Source organism: Hippopotamus amphibius, chromosome 11, assembly GCF_030028045.1.
Source record: "Hippopotamus amphibius kiboko isolate mHipAmp2 chromosome 11, mHipAmp2.hap2, whole genome shotgun sequence".
Lineage (NCBI taxonomy): Eukaryota > Metazoa > Chordata > Mammalia > Artiodactyla > Hippopotamidae > Hippopotamus > Hippopotamus amphibius.
The window spans coordinates 25972925-25992137 of record NC_080196.1 but is presented as its reverse complement, the minus strand read 5'-3'; the positions used below and the strand labels follow the sequence as shown (position 1 = coordinate 25992137).

General features: G+C 39.4%; 1 pseudogene; it reads left to right on the top strand.

Moving 5' to 3' along the window:
* Nucleotides 1-4798: 4798 nt before the first annotated feature.
* On the top strand, nt 4799-13459 carry LOC130831851 (HLA class II histocompatibility antigen, DR beta 3 chain-like; annotated as a pseudogene).
* Nucleotides 13460-19213: the final 5754 nt, after the last annotated feature.

Below are 19213 nucleotides of genomic sequence, written 5' to 3'. Positions count from 1 at the left end.
ATGAAGCATGGGGGTCTCCTGAGTAACGGGCTCTGCAGCTGTGGGGAGGGGAAGAAGAGGGTGGGGGGATGGGAGGATCAGTGTTGAGGGCTTTTCTTCTCTGTCCTGAGTTGTCAGTCACCCTGACACCATCACTGTGGACAGAAGCCAGGGAGCTTGGAGTTGTGTCTTCCTCTGTTGTGGAAGGACAGGATTGTAAGCCCCCCTGCTGCTGCCGCCGCCTGGTCCCCTGTGGCTGTGGGCACTGTTGTAGCCAGGAGGCTGGAGTCCCGTGCTCCACCTCCCCTGTGGCTGCTGGGTTCTCTAGGGCTGCAAGCTCAGCTGCTTGGGCTGGGGGCTCAGCATTGCAGGCACCACCTCCACTGTTCTCCCGCTTGGCCTCCTCTGTGTGTTCCAGTCCACCCACCTTTAGATATACACATGTGTGGAATTCTCCGGCATCCTAGTGTGTCAGGCAGAGCCATCTTTGCTGAGTTCTGGATGTTTCAGTGGTTGCAGATTGAGGGGGAGAGACAAAGAAGACATCTCACTCCACCATGAGGCTGATGATGTTATTCTCATCATTTCTTATTAATAATATTTTTTCCTTAAGTGAAGGGACCACTGACCTGCTTCTCACTAAGTTCCAGGTTAGTGGTGATAGCTTCTGAAAAGTACAGAGAATATTCTCAGACTATTTGGACAAAACTCAGTTATTCTATGCTAACTGGCTTGCTGACAGCTAAGACCCCATTTCCCCCAATGTAACCTTTCAGGGTTACTGCAAGTGAGTCCTCGTCTGTGACAGTTAGTAGGACTCAAGGCATTCTGTAGTGATACAAATTTCAGTCTTCCTGTTGTTCAACAAGTCTGTGCTTCTGATGCTACTTGTTTGTTTGTAAGAGTGTTGCAATTTACTTTCCATAAAAACAAACCTGTGGTCTCACACATCAAGAGCGGAGACTGTAGAACTTCTGTACTGACAACCATGCTCTTCCAGAAACCAATATATCTGCCTTTTCTTCAGGAAATAAGCCCTTCTTTTGGACACTCCTGTTACACAGCAAGAGTTGAACAAGATTGATTCTCCTCTTGCTTTCGGTGAAGAAGCTCAGCCGCAGGATCACCTGTAGGGTTCAATGATTTGGTGACAGCTGCTGCATTGTTTTATCTGAGCTATCCTGCTACTGAATTAATATTGCAGAAAAGTTGAAATATATAATATTTAGAGCAGTACCTTTTTATTATTCATAAATGTATACAACATAAAGAATTTAGGTCAGAGTCACTGGCTCATTCTCTCTCTCTTTTTTTTTTTTTTTTGGATTCTTATTTTTTTTAATATAATTTATCTTGCTGAGACAGCAAGTCAAGTTTATAAAGAAGATGCATTTAGGAATAATCCTAAAAGATAAAGCAGGTTTACAACACTGCACCGTGCAGAAACCCTATTTAGAGGCTTTTTTTTTTTTTAAATACACATTTGTATCTTGACCTTTTCACTTGTTTTTCTCCGATATTTCATTTCTGGGCCCCATCCATTACAGGCTCATTCTCTTTTAAAATAAATTTGTAAGATTTGTAAATTATATGTGAATTTTATATGAACAAATTTTGGTAGTGATCTCTTTAACTATGTTTCAGTATATATTACACAATTAGCAAACTGCATATCAAATTTATATGAATAACACTATGGAAAACAGTTTGGAGGTTCCTTCAAAAACTACAAATAGAACTACCATATGATCCAGTAATCCCACTACTGGGCATATACCCAAAGAAAACCATAACCCAAAAGAAACATGTACCGTAATGTTTATTGCAGCACTATTTACAATAGCCAGGACATGGAAGCGACTTAAATGCCCATCAACAAATGAATGGATACAGAAGATGTGGCATATATATACAATGGAATATTACTCAGCTATAAAAAGGGGTGAGATGGAGCTATATGTAATGAGGTGGATAGACCTAGAGTCTATCATACAGAGTGAAGTAAGTCAGAAAAAGAAAGACAAATATTGTATGCTAACTCACATATACGGAATCTAAAAATGGTACTGATGAACTCAGTGACAAGACAAGAAGAAGGACGCAGATACAGAGAATGGACTGGAGAACTCGAGGTTTTGGAGGGGGTGGGGGGTGAAAGGGAAGCTGAGACGAAGTGAGAGAGTAGCATAGACATATATATAGTACCAACTGTAAAATAGATAGCCAGTGGGAAGTTGCTGTATAACAGGGAGTTCAACTTGAGGATGGATGATGCCTTAGAGGACTGGGACGGGGAGGGTGGAGGGGAGTCGAGGGAGGGAGGGAATATGGGGATATGTGTATAAAAACAGATGATTGAACTTGGTGTACCCTCCCAAAAAAATAACAAATAAATAAAAAAAAAGGAAAAAAAAATATATGAACAAATTCTGATACTGTTCTCTTTAACTCTATTTCAGTATATTCTTGATATAGAATTACTTTTCTTTGCCATTCTTTGTATCCTATAATCTAATCTTAGTTTGACTTTCTCAGATTTTCACATGTCACAACTAGTTAATTCTGAGTAAATTATGATTTTCTCTTTGTCACATTAAGCATGATATTCTCATGGTTGCAACTGCACAATATCCAATAGTACTGAGCTATCACTGGAGTCCAAGGGACATAAATTGTTCTCCGATCCAGGGACCATAGTGACTTCTACCAAACCTCTGCAAGAAATTTTGAATTTTTCACATTAATAGGAATATATTATTCCATGCTAAGCGAGATACTATTTCTATTCTATTCCAAAATGCTCAAATTAACACTACTTTATGCTGAGGAATCTAAAATAATGATTGAGAACTCAGATTAGATTTAGGAATTTGGAGGCTACTGTGACCTCAATAAGCAGGAGGCGTGTGGGGAGCTATGGGCATCACAACATAAGACAAAGGCAAACTCTCATTTCTCAAGAAAGGTTGCAATGCTGATGAAGGGAAATTTTAAACAACTCTAACTGCTGCATTGAAGCTGCTTCAATTTATGTGATGCTGTCAGTCATTAAAAGTAGTTTTATTGATAAGCATATCCATGAATTAAAGTAATAAAAATAGTTTAAATGTAAGGGACATTATTTTCTTCAGAAATTAAATCTGAGGTGGTATGATGTAATGGCTGAGCTTGCATTGTTTGAAACCACATATAACTTGGCTCAGTCTGGAGTGTACCATTCACTAGTCTTGTATCCTTGCGAAGATTATCTAACCTCCATCCATTATTTTATTTTCTCCATTTGTAGGATTAAAAAGGGTACTTGAGTCCCTGAGATGATGTGAGAATTAAATTTTAAAAAGAAATACAGAAAGCCCGTGTGCAATTCTGGGTACCAAGTAAAACACTCAAAGTTTTCTCAAGAAACTTCAGTCATTTTAATGCAGCGTGATGAATACTGTCACTAGAAATATTAAGGCACATAAAGAATGGCTGGGGCACAGTGTGAATTAATGCAGAACTTTAAATAGATAGTTTTCCTTTAAAATCTTTTCTAAATCTGAGATATTATATTTATGTCAACATAATGTGTCATAATGATCTAAAACAATTATACATTTAAAATTATGTGACTACATCAAAAGATATTACTCATAGTTTCTTCATAGGGTTCTGTTTACTGAACACTCTATAAAGGACTGGTTAGCCACATCTTCTTATATATTTTCTTGGGATAAAGCAAGAGAAGGTGAATAATAAGGGGAAATGCTCCCACTAAAATGAGAAAATCCTAATGGGAGCCAGGAATAAGGAATTGAACACATTTTTTTTTTTACATAAAATATTAATTACTCTAGAGCAAGAGTGTTGTGCCAAAGGCTGACTGTGACTTTTAGCGATCTTTCAGCCATCTGCAAACTTTCATCAGGACAGTTGGCCTCATCACATTAGATGTGATGCCTCATCACATTGATTGAATGCTACAAAGATACCGTCAAGACCCTCCATTCCACACAGATCACCTGCTCTAAGCCCCTGTCTCTATGAATATTCTGGAGGTGCCACTAAACTCAGACAGCATCAGGAGACAAACCTGAAAAGTTTTTCATTCAGGTTAAGTTATTGACTTAAATTCCATTCCCTTTAGTTTATCAGAGACACCCCTACCTGTCAGGAAGCACAGACTATACTCCAAACAATAGCTTTAATTCTGTCACATCATCAGTTACCAGGGTATGGTGTTCCTTAAAGCGTCCACAGAATCATAGCATTTTTTAGTATTGAAATGCCTGAAAGATCAGAGTGCCTTTATTTCAGTTGTAGAGGTTAAATAATTTCCCCAAATCTACAACAAATACAAAAAGGACCAGATTAAATGCCTCCTAAATTGCAGTCTTCTTCTATCTACCACCTCAACTCCTAAAAACACTCACACATACATTTGTCAAAATAGCTATGTCTTCAAGCAAGAGAAATGAACGCTCTTTAGGCTCAAACTTAATGACACATCCTTGACCAGCACAGAGCTGGCTCACAATAGGAGCCCAAGTAAAATATGTCAGCTACAACTGGATCAAACATTTAAAGCGCTAAATTAAAACAATCTCTTTAATGGAGGAAATTCTAAGTTTCAGAAAAGGACATTCACACGGAATCTCCGACCAGTAACTGATGATGTAATTCATCTCTGATGCTGATTGGTTCTCAATACTGAGACCACCCAATCCAGGAACAAAGAAATGAGTTTCTTGACTGGTATAACTTGGGATATGTGTGGGGGAGGGTTCTTGTCCTCACTAAGTGACACTTCCTGCTCTCTGCACCCTGTCCCCTCCTGTTCTCCAGGATGGTGTGTCTATGTTTCTCTGGAGACTCCTGGATGGCAGCTCTGACAGTGATACTGATGGTGCTGAGCCCAGCTCTGGCTTGGGCCAGGGAGACCCAACGTAAGTGCACACGTTGTGGGGTGAGCTAGTGTAGGTGGGAGAAGAAAGAGAGTTACCTTTGTCTCTGTGTCCAGACTGGGTCCCTTAAAAAACTGTGACTTTTAAAAAGTGACTATCTGTCTTTATCACATGGATCTCCAATCCACAACCAAACATGCCTGGATACTTGCCCCCTCTATGAGACTGGTATACATAACCTCCATATTTTTGGCTATTTCTTCTCAACTCTCCTCCAATGAAACTTCTCCAGTCTTGCATCCCACCCCTTTAAGTGTTTGAGAAGATTTAGAAACAATAGTGTTAAAATAGTTTTTCATTCAATAGTTCTCTTCATTATGTTGAATTGTACAAGAAAAAGGGAAAGTTTCCTTGAAGATTTTATGGTGAATCTAAAGAATTAGAAAGATCTCTCCTAAAAGATGCTGTGTTATGTCCTCAGGAAGATCTGTGATGCTGCTACTCTCTCTAATATGTGAGGATGTATCAAGGGACCTCCCTCATTATCTTCTTTCCTTTTTCCCTGAACCCCAATGTTTATAAGGCTTGAATCCCTGTAGTAGAAGTTCTTTGCCAGAGTTGGGATTAGTTTTCTCTTTATTTCTCCTTTATTTGTTTATTTCTTCTTTATTTCTTATTTCAGCACTCTGGAGTTGAAACAGGGATTCTTGTACTTGGAATAATCCTGTAGATAAAGAGCATCTATGGGGTATTCTTTGATGCCTTAATGAACTTAAGGCATCTGATGAAAACCCAACACAGGTCAGTGACCATTATGAATCGATTTTGAGCTTTTCTATACTATCAGTTTCCCTTACATCTCCCCTTTCTCTGGCCTGAGCATACAAGTAATTCAACTAATATAGAATAAATTATATGAAATTCTGATTTTGTAGGTCACAGATAGTCAAATATCAGCCATTTCACATGACAAACCATATACCCTGAATGGGATACAGAGAGTGTGAGGGTTGTTTCCATCCCATTGGGCTCAAAGCCAATAAGCAAAGCCAGGGAACCCGTTGGCCTCTTGGAGTCTTGGACCCAAATTTCATAAGATCATACATCATGTCATCTGTTTCCCTTAACCAGTTATGTTTGCTTACATCGACTTTTAGTTCCTCCCTATTCTTCTCCCAGCTATGTCATCACCAGACCTGAAAATCCCCAAAGTTTGCATGGATCCTCAGCACTATAACAGACTCATTGCATGATTTCAAACATAATGAACAGTTTCCTCTTTCTTAAAATCACCGTATCCTACCTGTGAATGTTTCTTCCAACTAACAGGAGGAGACGGAAGAAATCTGAATTTCTCATAGGAAGTAGAAGGAATATAATGTGTCATCAGAATAAAAGAGTGCTGGTGTTGAGCCTTTTCTTGCTTTCCAGGATTCCTGCAAAGATCAATTCCTAGAACTCTGGGTTTATTTATTTTGACCAAAAATATTTTTCTAAGCAGCAACTATACACTGGGCTCTGTTCTAGGCTCAGACAATTCTATTGAATAAGATATGAAAATCCCCTATTATCATGACACTTACCTAATGACAGGAGAGAAAGACAACAATCCAATAAACATTTAACAAAAAGCAAATACAAAAACATTTCAGTGAGCATTTGTGCTCTGAAAAAAGCCAAGTGGAAGAGCTCATGTTCTGAATTAGATTTTCTAATTCTACAGCTTGGGCTTCTAACAATCATTAGTAAATAGTGGCTTGATTAGGTCTGAATTACTGATAAAATTTCTGATGTTCATATGTATCAGTGCGTGAGGGGAGCATGCAACGGATGCTAGTTCCAATATATACATTCATTTTGCATATATTTGAAAAATTCTATTGGGGTTCATGCTATGTGGAGACTGTCCTGGGCATGTGTTGAAGAACACAGATATTAAATACGCTCCTTTTGAGATTTTATTAGTAAGTTGGGCTAGGGTTGACAAAATACAGGCTGCCCAGCTGAATTTCAGCTAAATTACAGTGGGTTTATCTGCGATGCAAATTTCATATGCCATTCTGTATTTTTATTTGTTAAATCTGGCAACCTTAAGTTGGACACATGAGCTGGACTAACAGTGCTAACCATACCAGCTACAGTCAACAGAAAAGAAAATTTGACTTTCTTGTCTGTCAAGAAGGTACTTAGAGAATTTCTGAGTAGCGAAATATGCCTGTTCTGATCCAGAGTGCAACCTTCTCTGCCATCAGTTCTAAGTGAAGGTCTCAGGGTCTGGAGACCTGCTTTTTTTTTTTTTTTTTTTTTTTTGTAAACCATCTAAATGAGAATGTCATCTTCTTCTTAGTTTCTCCCCTTCTAAGGGGACTTGACTACAGAGAGTTCTACACCTGTCAGAGGCTGGTAATTTGATACTTACTTGCATTATTGGGAGTAGGAGACAAAATTAGAAAAATAATTAGTTGGGACATTGAACAGGAATAAAGTGTTGTAGCTATAACAATTTACTACTGTGGATAAGTAGTGGACCAGTGGCAGAGACATTAAGAGAGAATATGATGTGAAGGATAAAGGATATGACGGTGTTTGGTTGGCGATGCAAAGAAATTGGTAAACCTTGGTCCTGAACAAATTTTTTTTTTTTCTGAACAAATTTATTTTGTGGCAAAAATAGCTTTCCACCAGGATAGGATTCCTTAAAAAATATAAATTTCAAGTAGGACCAAGATTTTCAACAGATAAAGTATTGTCAGACTTTTAAATGTAATTCTCAGCTGAACCATAATTAAGAGTAGATTTTTTTTTTTAAGCCACAGATTTTTCAGGTTGGTTTATTTACACCAGTTGTGGTCACTGGGCTTTCCTCCCTCCCTTCCCCCACTCCTTCCCTTCCCTCTTTGCCAGAACATTTGGCATTACCTGGATCTGTTTTTGGTTGTCACACTGGGCATTTCTTCTGACATCTAGTAGGTAGAGACCAGGGATTATGGTGGACAGCCTACAATGTGTAGAACAGCCCTCACTCCCACAACCACAGATAATTATCTGGTCCAAATGTCAATAGTGTGAAGACTGTAAACGCGCTTTACTTACGCTGTGCTGCTTCTAAAAATTTTTGACTCACACTTTATATGCACACTCACCTTTTAGTACAGTTATTTATGGTTTATTTTTGTTTCATTACCCCAAAACAAAACACAATAAAACAAAACTAGACAGTTGCATCAGTTCACCACTTTCCTGTTGAATCCATTCAATCCATTCAAGTTCAAGATCTGCATTTTCGTCTTTTGCCTAATGCAATGTTTTTCAAAATTCCTGAGTATGCGGTCATCACAAATTCTTCACTTTCAACAACTTGCCTTTATAAGTCATAAATAGTGGTGACTGCCACAAATATTTTTCAATAAAATATGTGAAATTTCTTCAGTAATTCTGCTTTCCATTCCATTGATGCTATCAGATGCCTCCATTTAGTTATCTCACTTTTAACCAGAGTTGTTCTTTAACTCTTTTTGACATTTTCACAGGTCTATTAAACATAAGGACAAAACATCAAAAAAAAATATGTCTGACCTCGACAATATATGCATATATGATATATGTGTATATATTTATATGTATATGTATGTTTGTATATATTAAAACTACAGAAGCACTCTGAGACATATTTGACCTCTTACCCCAGCAGGTCAGATTTGCTAAATGAGTTTTGGCACAAAATTTTTTTCAGAAAAATCCGGTTTTCTGAGCTTTCTGGATTTGGAAATTCAGAAAAGGAATAGTAGAAGTGTATTGGGATCGTGGTTTCAGTCTCCTCAAAATTCTTCAAAATTTTCCCATTACATTTAGTATAAATTCACAATTCTAACATCACCTACAAGGTTTTAAGTACCCGGCTGCTCTGATTTCTCCAGTGGAATCTTTCACCCTCTTTCTTCACTCTCTGTGTTTCAGTGAACTGTTTTATTCTGACTTCTTGCAGAAGTTCAACAATTCTATCAAGCTTCTGCATATGCTATTACCTTTACCTGAAATGTGCCTCTCTTTTCCCCCCAAATATACACACATACCCTCTCTTCCCCTCAGCCCACATCAACTGAACCTTTCAGCTCACATCTTAAATGTCATTTAGAGACTACTTTTCTGACACCGTAATGTAATTACTCTCTGTTCTAGAACTCCGCACTTTTCTTCTGACATTTCTGATTCCTGTGTAACTAATTCATGTGTGGTTGGGTTTTGTTCATCACTGTCACTAAATTTTATGCTCCCAGAAGGTAGGGGATATGTCTGTTTTTCCTTCTTTGGATTCCCAGGGGGCAGCACAGGCCTGGCACAAGGTCAGCACTAGGTAAGGAAGTGTTTCAGGAACAGATAAAGGGTTGTGGGATGAGAGGAGGGAGCAGTGGGTGTTTTTCAGGTGCAGGTATTCTGGAGGAGGTGGTGATGGGGCCAGTCCTGGTCCAGCTCAGACTTGGAGGTCTCCAACCAAGTACGGAGCTGACTGCATCCCGAATGCCTTAGGATAAGCGAGGTCTCCTCCCCCCAGGAAGGCGTTCCTCCACCACCTGCAGATGAAAGATGAAGCCTTGGGGTGTTGGTAGTTTGGGGTGTCGGTGGAGCTAATGAAGGGGTCCTAGTGTTCCTACCCGCCCCTAAGCGCCCCTCATTGGTGGGCGTATCTTCCCAAGAACCCACCCGGAAGACTGCATTCTTTCTATTCCCACAGCACATTTCTTGTTTCTAGGGAAGGCCGAGTGTCATTTCGCCAACGGGTCGGAGCGAGTGCAATACTTGGACAGATACTTCCATAACGGAGAGGAGCATATGCACTTCGACAGCGACGTGGGCGAGTACCCAGCGGTGGATGAGCTGGGGCGGCGGTCTGCGGAATACTGGAACAGCCAGGAGGATCTCCTGGAGCAGAAGTGGTCCCGGGAGGGCAGGTTCTGCAGACACAACTACGGGGTTTGTGAGAGCTTCACGGTGCAGCGGCGAGGTGAGCGCGGGGTGGGCGGCCAGGCGGGCGGGGGGAGGAGTGTGTGTGTGTGTGTGTGAGAGAGAGAGAGAGAGAGAGACAGAGAGACAGAGACAGAGACAGAGAGACAGAGAGAGAGACAGAGAGATACCTGACTCAATCCGGGGTGAGTGCGTAGGATGTGAGTGAGTACAAGTTAAGAGGGTTCTGTGTGAATTTGTCACTGAGTGACTGTGAAGGGAGAGGGTGTGAGGGGTGCAAGGTGAGGTGAGGTGGGACAGAGAGAGGGTGTGTGGTGGGGGCAGTGCCCTGGGGTCTGAGAGGCCCGCGAGGAAGGGGAGGTGTGGGAGGAGGGGTGCAGGAGGGAGGCTCGGGCACCCTTAGTGGTCCTTGTGGGAGAGGAGGAGGAGGGGAGGGGAGGAAACCCTGACTGGGGTGGGTGGTTAGAGATTGGGAGGGACTTCAAGGTGTCTGTGGTTGGGGGGAAGGTTTAGGGGAGGAGAGGTGAGGAATGTAAAAGGACTGGGAGAATGTGAGGAGGAGTCACAGCCTGCTCTTGGCACACACCCTCTTACTCCTGAAACCCCTGAAATAAGTGTACGGGTGTCTGTGTGCAGGAGCATTTCATTAAGAAAAAGGTATCGGACTAATTTTTGAGGTGGAAGGTAACCTCTGAGGCACCTCTGATCTTTCTGAGGCTTCTTTTAGGTTGAAATTTCTTCTTTTTTTCCCCCCTAAGATTTTTTTTTTTTACATAGCTGAAATGATTTTGAAACCTTCTTAAATTATAATTTTGTTACTTGACGTACTGATGTTACTATTTTTATAATGCTAGTAGTATTGGGTAAATGTTATTTCTTTTTATAGTTGGAACAATTTACCTTGTATTTCCTTTATTAGATCTTTTTTCAATATTGCCAAATAGTTGACATTTTATAAAATTTTGTTTTTATTTTGCATTTCTTTGATTTCTAAGGTCCTTGAACATTTTCCACATATTTATTGGCTAACCTTTGTTACAACTTTAAGATTAATCACCTCTTATCTATTCTCTGAAATCCTGGTGTTTTTCTCAGTGTTTTTGTGGGTTCTTTATGCATTATAATTAACTTTGCTGATATTTGCTTCAGCATTTTATCTTGTTTGTGGTTTATATATTGATTCTGTTTATTACTTTCCATTTTAGGATTTAAACATTTATATGTAATAAAGTTACTGCAAAATTGTTAGTGAAGATTTACCATCAATCTTTAATCTGCCATTTTGTGTTGCCATTTTATTGTAAAAATGTTTTTCCAACAGTTTTCTCCTTTAAAAAAAAATAAAAATTTTATTTTCTGTGGCTGGTGGTGTCAGGGATTGTCCCAGGCACTAACACAGATATTAATGAGTCTCAGACCCTACCCTGAGCTCAAATGTCAGCTGAGAAAGAGACACTATTGTAAAACAATAGCAATTCCAATAGTAGGTCTGCTTGTTTTGCAAAGGAGAGGAATTGATCAGCTGAGTATAACTGTAAGATTTTTTTTTTTTTTTAATGAATGACTTTACTCTTCCCCTCGCCTTCAGGACTCAGGCTTTTCTTGGGACTCAAGGCATAGAGTTCGAGAATCACCTTTGTCTATTCCTGCTTCCCAGGGAAGAACCATTTCTGTGGTGTTCTGATGTGTGTGTGTAGCATTTGCAGGATTTATGCACTGTTTCCCCATCTACCCCAAGCTATTCTCCAATTTATCCACACTGCTTTGAATCATACTTCTCTCCAAGTAAACAAATATAGCAGTAAATACCTAATGTATATTGAAGACTAAGTTCCAGCCATTGTTTCATATACTTTAGGTACATTAATCCTCACATAACCCTAAGACATAAATTAGTAGTATTATTCCCACTTTATAGTGAGCAAGCTGAGGCACAGAGGAATTTAAAAACTCACCCAGGATCAGGCAGTGCAAGTATTTGAACTCAGGCATCCTGGGTCCAGAAATCATGTTTTTTAGTAATATAATATATACCTTGCAAAGATTTATAAACACATCCATTCAACAATGAGTAACTCTTTCATGATATGAAAAAACAAAACAGATTTCCTTCACATCTCTCAAATCTATTGGTCTCATGCTATAAAACTTAAAGTCAAGGCTCATGGTATTAATTCCTGTTGGGTCACATGGCCAGCTTTCAGGGAGGCCTGACGAGACTGGAGACTGGGACTAGAGACTGGGGGCAGAAAAGCAGCCAAGGAGATTTACTCTGTCTTCCTCACTTATTCCCTCTCCCTTTTCTCTCCTAGTCGAGCCTACAGTGACTGTATATCCTGCAAACCCAGCCCCTGCTGCGCCACAAGCTCCTAGTCTGCTCTGTGAATGGTTTCTATCCACGCAACATTGAAGTCAGGTGGTTCCAGAATAGCCAGGAAGAGGAGGCTGGGGTGGTCTCCACAGGCCTGATCCTTAATGGAGACTGGACCTTCCAGACCATGGTGATGCTTGAAACAGTCCCTCAGAGTGGAGATGTCTACACCTGTCAAGTGGAGCACCCCAGCCAGACGAGCCCTATCACAGTGGAATGGAGTGAGAAGCTTTCTGACCTCATAAATTCCTCACCCACCAAGGAGCAGACTTGCTTATCCCTGAGTGTCAGGTTTCTCCTCTCCCCACAGCATGTGTTCATTTACTTCATGCTCTCCTCTCCTTCAGCTGAAGTTATTGGGGGAGCCCTGTGATATCCTGTGATGGAAATCCTCTGATAGTTTACAGACATCCTGGGATAATTTCTACAGATACCTATACCCACTGGGGAGGGAATTATTCCTGACAAGCAGAAAAGAGGTGTCCCTGTTCTGAGCCTCCATGATATCACAGGTCATGGTCACCCTGTGTCCCTGGGCAACAGTCCCCTGCCTCAGGCTAGACTTGTACTTCTGACACTGTTGCTCTGAGTTCACTGTTATTTGAGAAGGAACACATCCTCTACAGTGAAGGAACCTTCCTAACATGAGGGGAATCCAACCTCAGCTCTGCCTTTTATTAGCTCTGTCACCCTAGACAAGCTGCTTAATTTCATTCAGTCCCTGGCTTCTTATCCATCAGATGTTGAAGTCACGTGGCCTTATGTCAGGGCTGTGATATTTAATTGTGTTCAGTGCCTTGACCTTGTAGCTACTCAGTGTGATTTTTAAATTTTTTTCTAGGAGTGGCCAATTATTTTAGTTCTTCCAGACAGCCGTCTTCCCTCATTCTCAAAGCTCTTAGTCTCAGAATCTCAATTCGGGAAGTTGGATTTCAGATAAAAATCACTAAAACTGGCTTCTTTTCTCAGGGGCCCGGTCTGAATCTGCTCAGAGCAAGATGATGAGTGGAGTTGGGGGCTTTGTTCTGGGGCTGCTCTTCCTTGGGGTGGGGCTGTTCATCTACTTCAGGAAACAGAAAGGTAAGGAGCCTGTTGGCAGCTGAGACGCCCAGCAGACTTTTTTTAAAAGAAGAAAGATGGCTTTGCTTGGTTAGTTCTCTCTATATCAATGACCCTGCATAAAGCCTTTATTTCCCCTATTGATCTCAAATTTCCTGGAAATCCAGAAATCAATAGTCCGTGGTTACTTATGGTTGAAACATAAGAGGTTATGGCCTGCAGAGATAAGAAAGGGGTTACTGTGCATGGAGATTTGGGGTGGAGATCCCAGGACAAGCGTGGGAAGAGACTCGAAGGCTGATGAAATTACACTGGATTTGTGTGATGGAAGCTTCATGGGTCACAAGCTCTCAGTGTCTGCTCTCCTCTCTGCCTCTCTGTGTGGTGTGAGTTGTGGTGCAGAGAAATCGTAGATGGGGCTCTGGAGCTGGGGACATTGAATCTGGTAATAGAATTGCCTCCATATCTATTATATTCTATTATATTCAATTCTATTATAATAGATATATTCTATAATATATATATAGAATAGAATATATATATATATATATATATATATATACCCTTCTATTTCCCAGGACACTCTGAACTTCAACCAACAGGTAATGCCCTTTAATGCTCTTTTAGAGGTAGATTTGGTCTCCTAGAACTGACCGTAGAGATGAAAGACAGGAGACAGATGTGACCGTAGAAATGATAAGACAGGAGACAGATGTAATAGGAAAGATTTTGAATTCTAAACTGCCTCTTGCTACTTAATAAAAGGCCAGCTCTTTAAAGCAGCTTCGGTTCAAGGAGATTTAGGAATTTTTTCCCCTTCTTACAGTACTGCTTTAACATGAGACCCTGGAAGAGGGATAATTAGCTTGTAGTAAAGACAACGCTCTCTCCTGCCTTCTGCAGGACTTCTAAACTGAAGGGAAGATGACGCTCATGAGAGAAAGAAACTTCTGGCTCAGCTACTTCACAGCATGAAAGTGTTTTCTCCTGGGCTTTTAATCCACAAAGTGTACTTTCTCAAGATCTGGTTTGCTCCTGCAGAAAATATCTTTCTTGGTGACTTCCTCAGCCTCTGCCCCTTGACCTGGAAATTCCCAATATTGAAGGCAGTACTTTAACTTCATTCTTTCCTGGTCCCTTTTGTATTCAACCCTTATGGCCTCCCTTGCATCTGAACACATTTTACCCACGTGTCTTTACAAAGTTTTTCTCAAATAAACAAGGAGTGAGAAGTATCTGTCTGATATAGCTTCAAGGAAAAAAATAGGAAAAAATCCAAGAAAGTGAGGGTGGGAATTTCCCTCTCTACCCCTCTTGAGTTTTTTTGGCAGAACTAAGGATAAAATGGACACACAAGACAGATTAACAAGAGAAAAAGAAACAAATTTTAATTCATGTGCATGGAGGTCTCATAGAAGTAAGACCTAAGAAGCGGTCGAAGCAGGCAACTTTTATGTTTTTTAGACAAAGAAATTTGTGAGTAATTGGCAGGACAAAGAAACTTAGGTTTTGGGTGCTCCAATAGCGAAGAATCTAAACAGAGTTTGGGCTTGATGTGATAAACTGAAGAAGCAATAACGTTTGTTTATATAGGCTTCTTGGTCTGAATTCCTATCTCTGGTAATAAGTGTGTCCTACCTCTAGATGCAGGGAGTGCATCTTTCATATGAGAGATTATTTCCTGCTTTCAGAGGGACAGAAAGGAGGGTCAGGGTGTCCCTCTTTCATTGGCCATCTCTTAAGTAACTTTAATTCAAAATAATCAATATACCATTGTGTCATATTTGGGGACAAATTTCCCTGAGCCCCAACAAGAGAATTTCATAACAATGCAATAATAGCTTTTATTTTTATTCCTGAATTTTGGTCACATGTGGGTCTGGTAGGTTCTTTTCTTCCTTCTTTGTTTTATCTTGAGTTTTCTGTATTCTGTAATTAGAAATATTTAGCTGAGATAATAGCCACTTTTGGAAGTGAAGTATTACACTTCTAAATAATCCATGGCTTATCAAAGAATAAATCAGATGAGAAATTAGAAAACTATGGGAATGTTAAAATAGATATTCAAAATTTGTGATATGCAACCAAAGCAATCCCCAGAGGGAAATTTATAGATTTAAATGTTTACATATAAAAGAAGAAGTATATAAAAATCAGAGATCTAAACTTTTAAGAATCTAGGAAAAGTAAATTTACTCAAAAAATAGAGGACGGAAAATAATAAAGGTAAGAGAGAAAATTAATACAATTGAAATATAAATGTACAATAAAGAAAATGAACAGAACTAGAAGACCTTCCTTCCTTCCTTCCTTCCTCCCTCCCTTCCTTCCTTCCTTCCTTCCTTCCTTCCTTCCTTCCTTCCTTCCTTCCTTCTCCTTCCTTTCTCCCTTCTGTCCTTTCTTTCTTTCTTTTCTTTCTTTCTTTCTTTCTTTCTTTCTTTCTTTCTTTCTTTCTTTCTTTCTTTCTTTCTTTCTTTCTCTTCTTCACTTTTTAAATAAATCACCTACAAGATTGCTAAAGAAGAAAAAAAAGAAAATTTGAATTACAAATTATTAACATCTGCAATGTAAAAGATAATATTCCTAAAGATCCTACAGGCATTAAAAAGATACTAAGAGGATATTATTGATATAAGGAACTTTGTGCCAGTAAGTTTGATATTTTAGATGAAATTCATCAAAAAACACTAAATTTCATGATCTATTTCTCTGTAACAAATCATCCCCAAACTTAGTGACTTAAAACTAGAGCTATTTGATGATTTTTCACAGCTCTGAGAGTTGGTTGAGCTTAGTGGGTGGTTTCCATGGAGGGTCTCTCACGTGGCTGCAGTCAGAGAGTAGCTGGGGCTGGGGTCCTCTGGAGGCCCATCTGGGACACTGAGACACTCTCTCCCTCTGCATGAGGTTCCAGTGCTCTTAATGTGGCCTGTGTGGTCCCATCAGCAAAGAAGACAAACTTCTTACCTCATGGCTCAGAACTCCCAAGAGAGGAAAGTAAAAGCTACAAGATCTCTTTAGACTTAGTCTCAGAAAAGGTATGGTATCATTTCCACCACATTCTAATGGTCTGATTCAGGGTCAGTCCACATGTAAGAGAAGTAGCTATATAATCTACGTCTCCATGAGATAAATAACAAATAATTTGTACCCTTCTTTAATCTACCCCACATAATTTACCAGAACTGACTCAAAATAGACAATCTGTATGGTCGTACATGTAATAAAGAAATTTAGATCATCCCTCAATTGAAATCCAAGGCTCAGTTTGCTTCAATGTTAAATTTTACCAAATATGTTCAATCCATCTGAAATTGGTTTTTATTGAAGTTTGAGAATGTGTCACAGTAAATTTTCTTAACTGAACATCAAAATGACCTAGTAGCATTTATTGAAAAGACTATTTTTTCCCCATTGCTCTGCAGTGTCACCATAGACCAGAGCATTGTGTTTATGAAGGGATCTGTTCCTAGAATTTCTCTTTTGTTCTGTTGTACAGTTTGTCTATACTTGAGCCAATATCACACTATATTAATGAATATATCACACAGTGTTAAAGCATATAGCTTTCATTATCTTTTACTGAATTTCTTCCAGCCTTTTTTTTTCTAACTTCTCAAAACTTTCTTGGCTAATCTAAGACGATAGTATTTACCTGTGAATTTTAAAATTCAGCTTGGCAATCCTCCCATACCACCACCACCACCAAAAAAACCCCAAAACACTGAAGAAACAAAACAAAACTAGTGAGGAAGCAAGCAAATAAAATTCCTTCCCAGGATGTTAATGAGATTTATACTGAATGTAGGTTAATTTAGAAAGGACTGACACCTTTAAAATATTTACTCTTACAGACTCCATACTTTGTATTCTCATAATTTATGTAGATCCATTAATTTCTCCCAATGATGATTTGTAGTTTTAAATATAGAAATCTTACTCTTCTTTTATTGGATTTATTCTTTGATAATTGACAGTTTTGGATGCTATTGTGAATGGTATCATTTTCTTGATTCCAAGGAATGCTCCCCCACAAAAAAAAAACTTCATGTTACAACTAATAAGAAAGTTTGTCAAGGTTGCAGAATCAAAATCAAGCAAAAAAAACCTATTTGTATTCTATCTATGGCAATGAAGGCATTAAACAAAAATGAAATATACAATATCATTTATAATCAGGTAAACTGAGGCCCACCAAAATGTTTTTATTTATTTATTTATTATTTTTGAGGTACACCAAGTTCAATCATCTGTATTTATACACATATTTCCATATTCCCTCCCTCCCTCGACTCCCCCGCACCCTACCCGTCCCAGTCCTCTAAGGCATCATCCATCCTCGAGCTGAACTCCTTTTTTTTTTAAGAGTTTATTTGAGGGAATATCTACTCAAATCCAACAGTGCCAAACTGAAAGTGGTTAGGAGCCACTAACACAAGCTGAGGGAAAGACTGCTATAGAACTGAGGCAGAAGGAAAGAAAGGAATTTATTTGATTGGCTATAACTTAAGTGGCTGCCTTACTTGAAAAAGCCTACTTGGGTGTTTGTAATTGGTTGTTCTTAGATTCATTTTCAGAGATTTGAGTGCATTAACAACAGATATTAGATCTGGCTTAGGTTTGGGTTTGCTTACCTAGGCTACCAAGGCATTCGAGCCATCTTGTCTAACGGCCTCCTTGTGCAATTACTTTAACGATTCCCCCCTTTGGTTATCCTCTTGTGTACTGATATTGGTATTAGCACACTCTCAGTCACCACCAGGGTGACTCATTTCATTGTGAAATTTACAGGTTATAAAATCACGTTTGAAGAAGGTTTTTGCTATTCATCCCATTGTTCATCTGGTTTCTGTTCCTCAAAGCACAGTGAGACCATCTGTTTATTACTGGTGTCGTGAACACCTATAAGACCCTTGAGAGAACACCGCTCGTCAGGGAGACTACAATGATGACTGTCAGGAGGAACACACCAAGAGACGGAAATATGCATCTAGTCGGGGGCCCCATGAACCAAACCGTTTGGTACCAAATACGTAAAAGAATGTACATGAAGAGGCATTAATCTCTCTTAGCCAAGTGGCTTAAGATTTTTTGTATTTGAGTTTCTACAATACCAGAGGTATTTGCTATGGCAGACGCCTATGGTCAATGAATAATTTGAATTCTATTACCTAAAACCACCTATGAGTTCAAAATCATCCTTATGCCCAAGAGGCATATTTTGTGGTGGCATATTCTGCTACCTTTCAAGGTCATGCTGCCTTGATTTGGCTTGTTTTGCTTGTTTTTGTTTTGCTTCTCTTAGATTTTTATCAATAGGCTGTAAAAAATTTGAAGAAAAATAATGGAATTTATAATATGTGGACTCTTACTATCACTAAGCTGGGTATCTAACTATTTTGCTTGCATTTTTATTTTAAATTTTCATGATAACTCAATGTGATACAAATTAGCTTCAGTCTATGTGAAGTGAATGGGTAATGCCAATCCTCGGTGTCCAATCTCATTTCTCCTTAAGTCCAAAATGCATGGTGTTGATACGCAAATCCTGTTACGTATACGGTTGCCCCTCTATTCTGCTCACCGCTCCACCACCATCTGCTCCCCACCATCTGTCTCATCCATTATCAGAAGCCTTCCTTAGGGTTTGAGATTCACTCTACTGAAGATCCAAATATCTCATTGATTTGGAGGCTTAAGAATCCAAACCAGATTATGAACCTGTTGCTCAGTCATCTCTCAACAGAAAATCTTACTCTAGGGTTTTCCAGATAAGGACCGGACCACAACAGCTGGATCGCTGGCAGATCCTCTGAATGAGACTTGAGTCCTAATGAACTAGGATGTTTCTGATTAACTGCAGAGCCTATAATATACATTCAACCTTCAGACATTTCAGGATGAAAAGATCACATATATTCCACAGCCTCCATGAAGAATTGGCTCAGACACCAAAAAC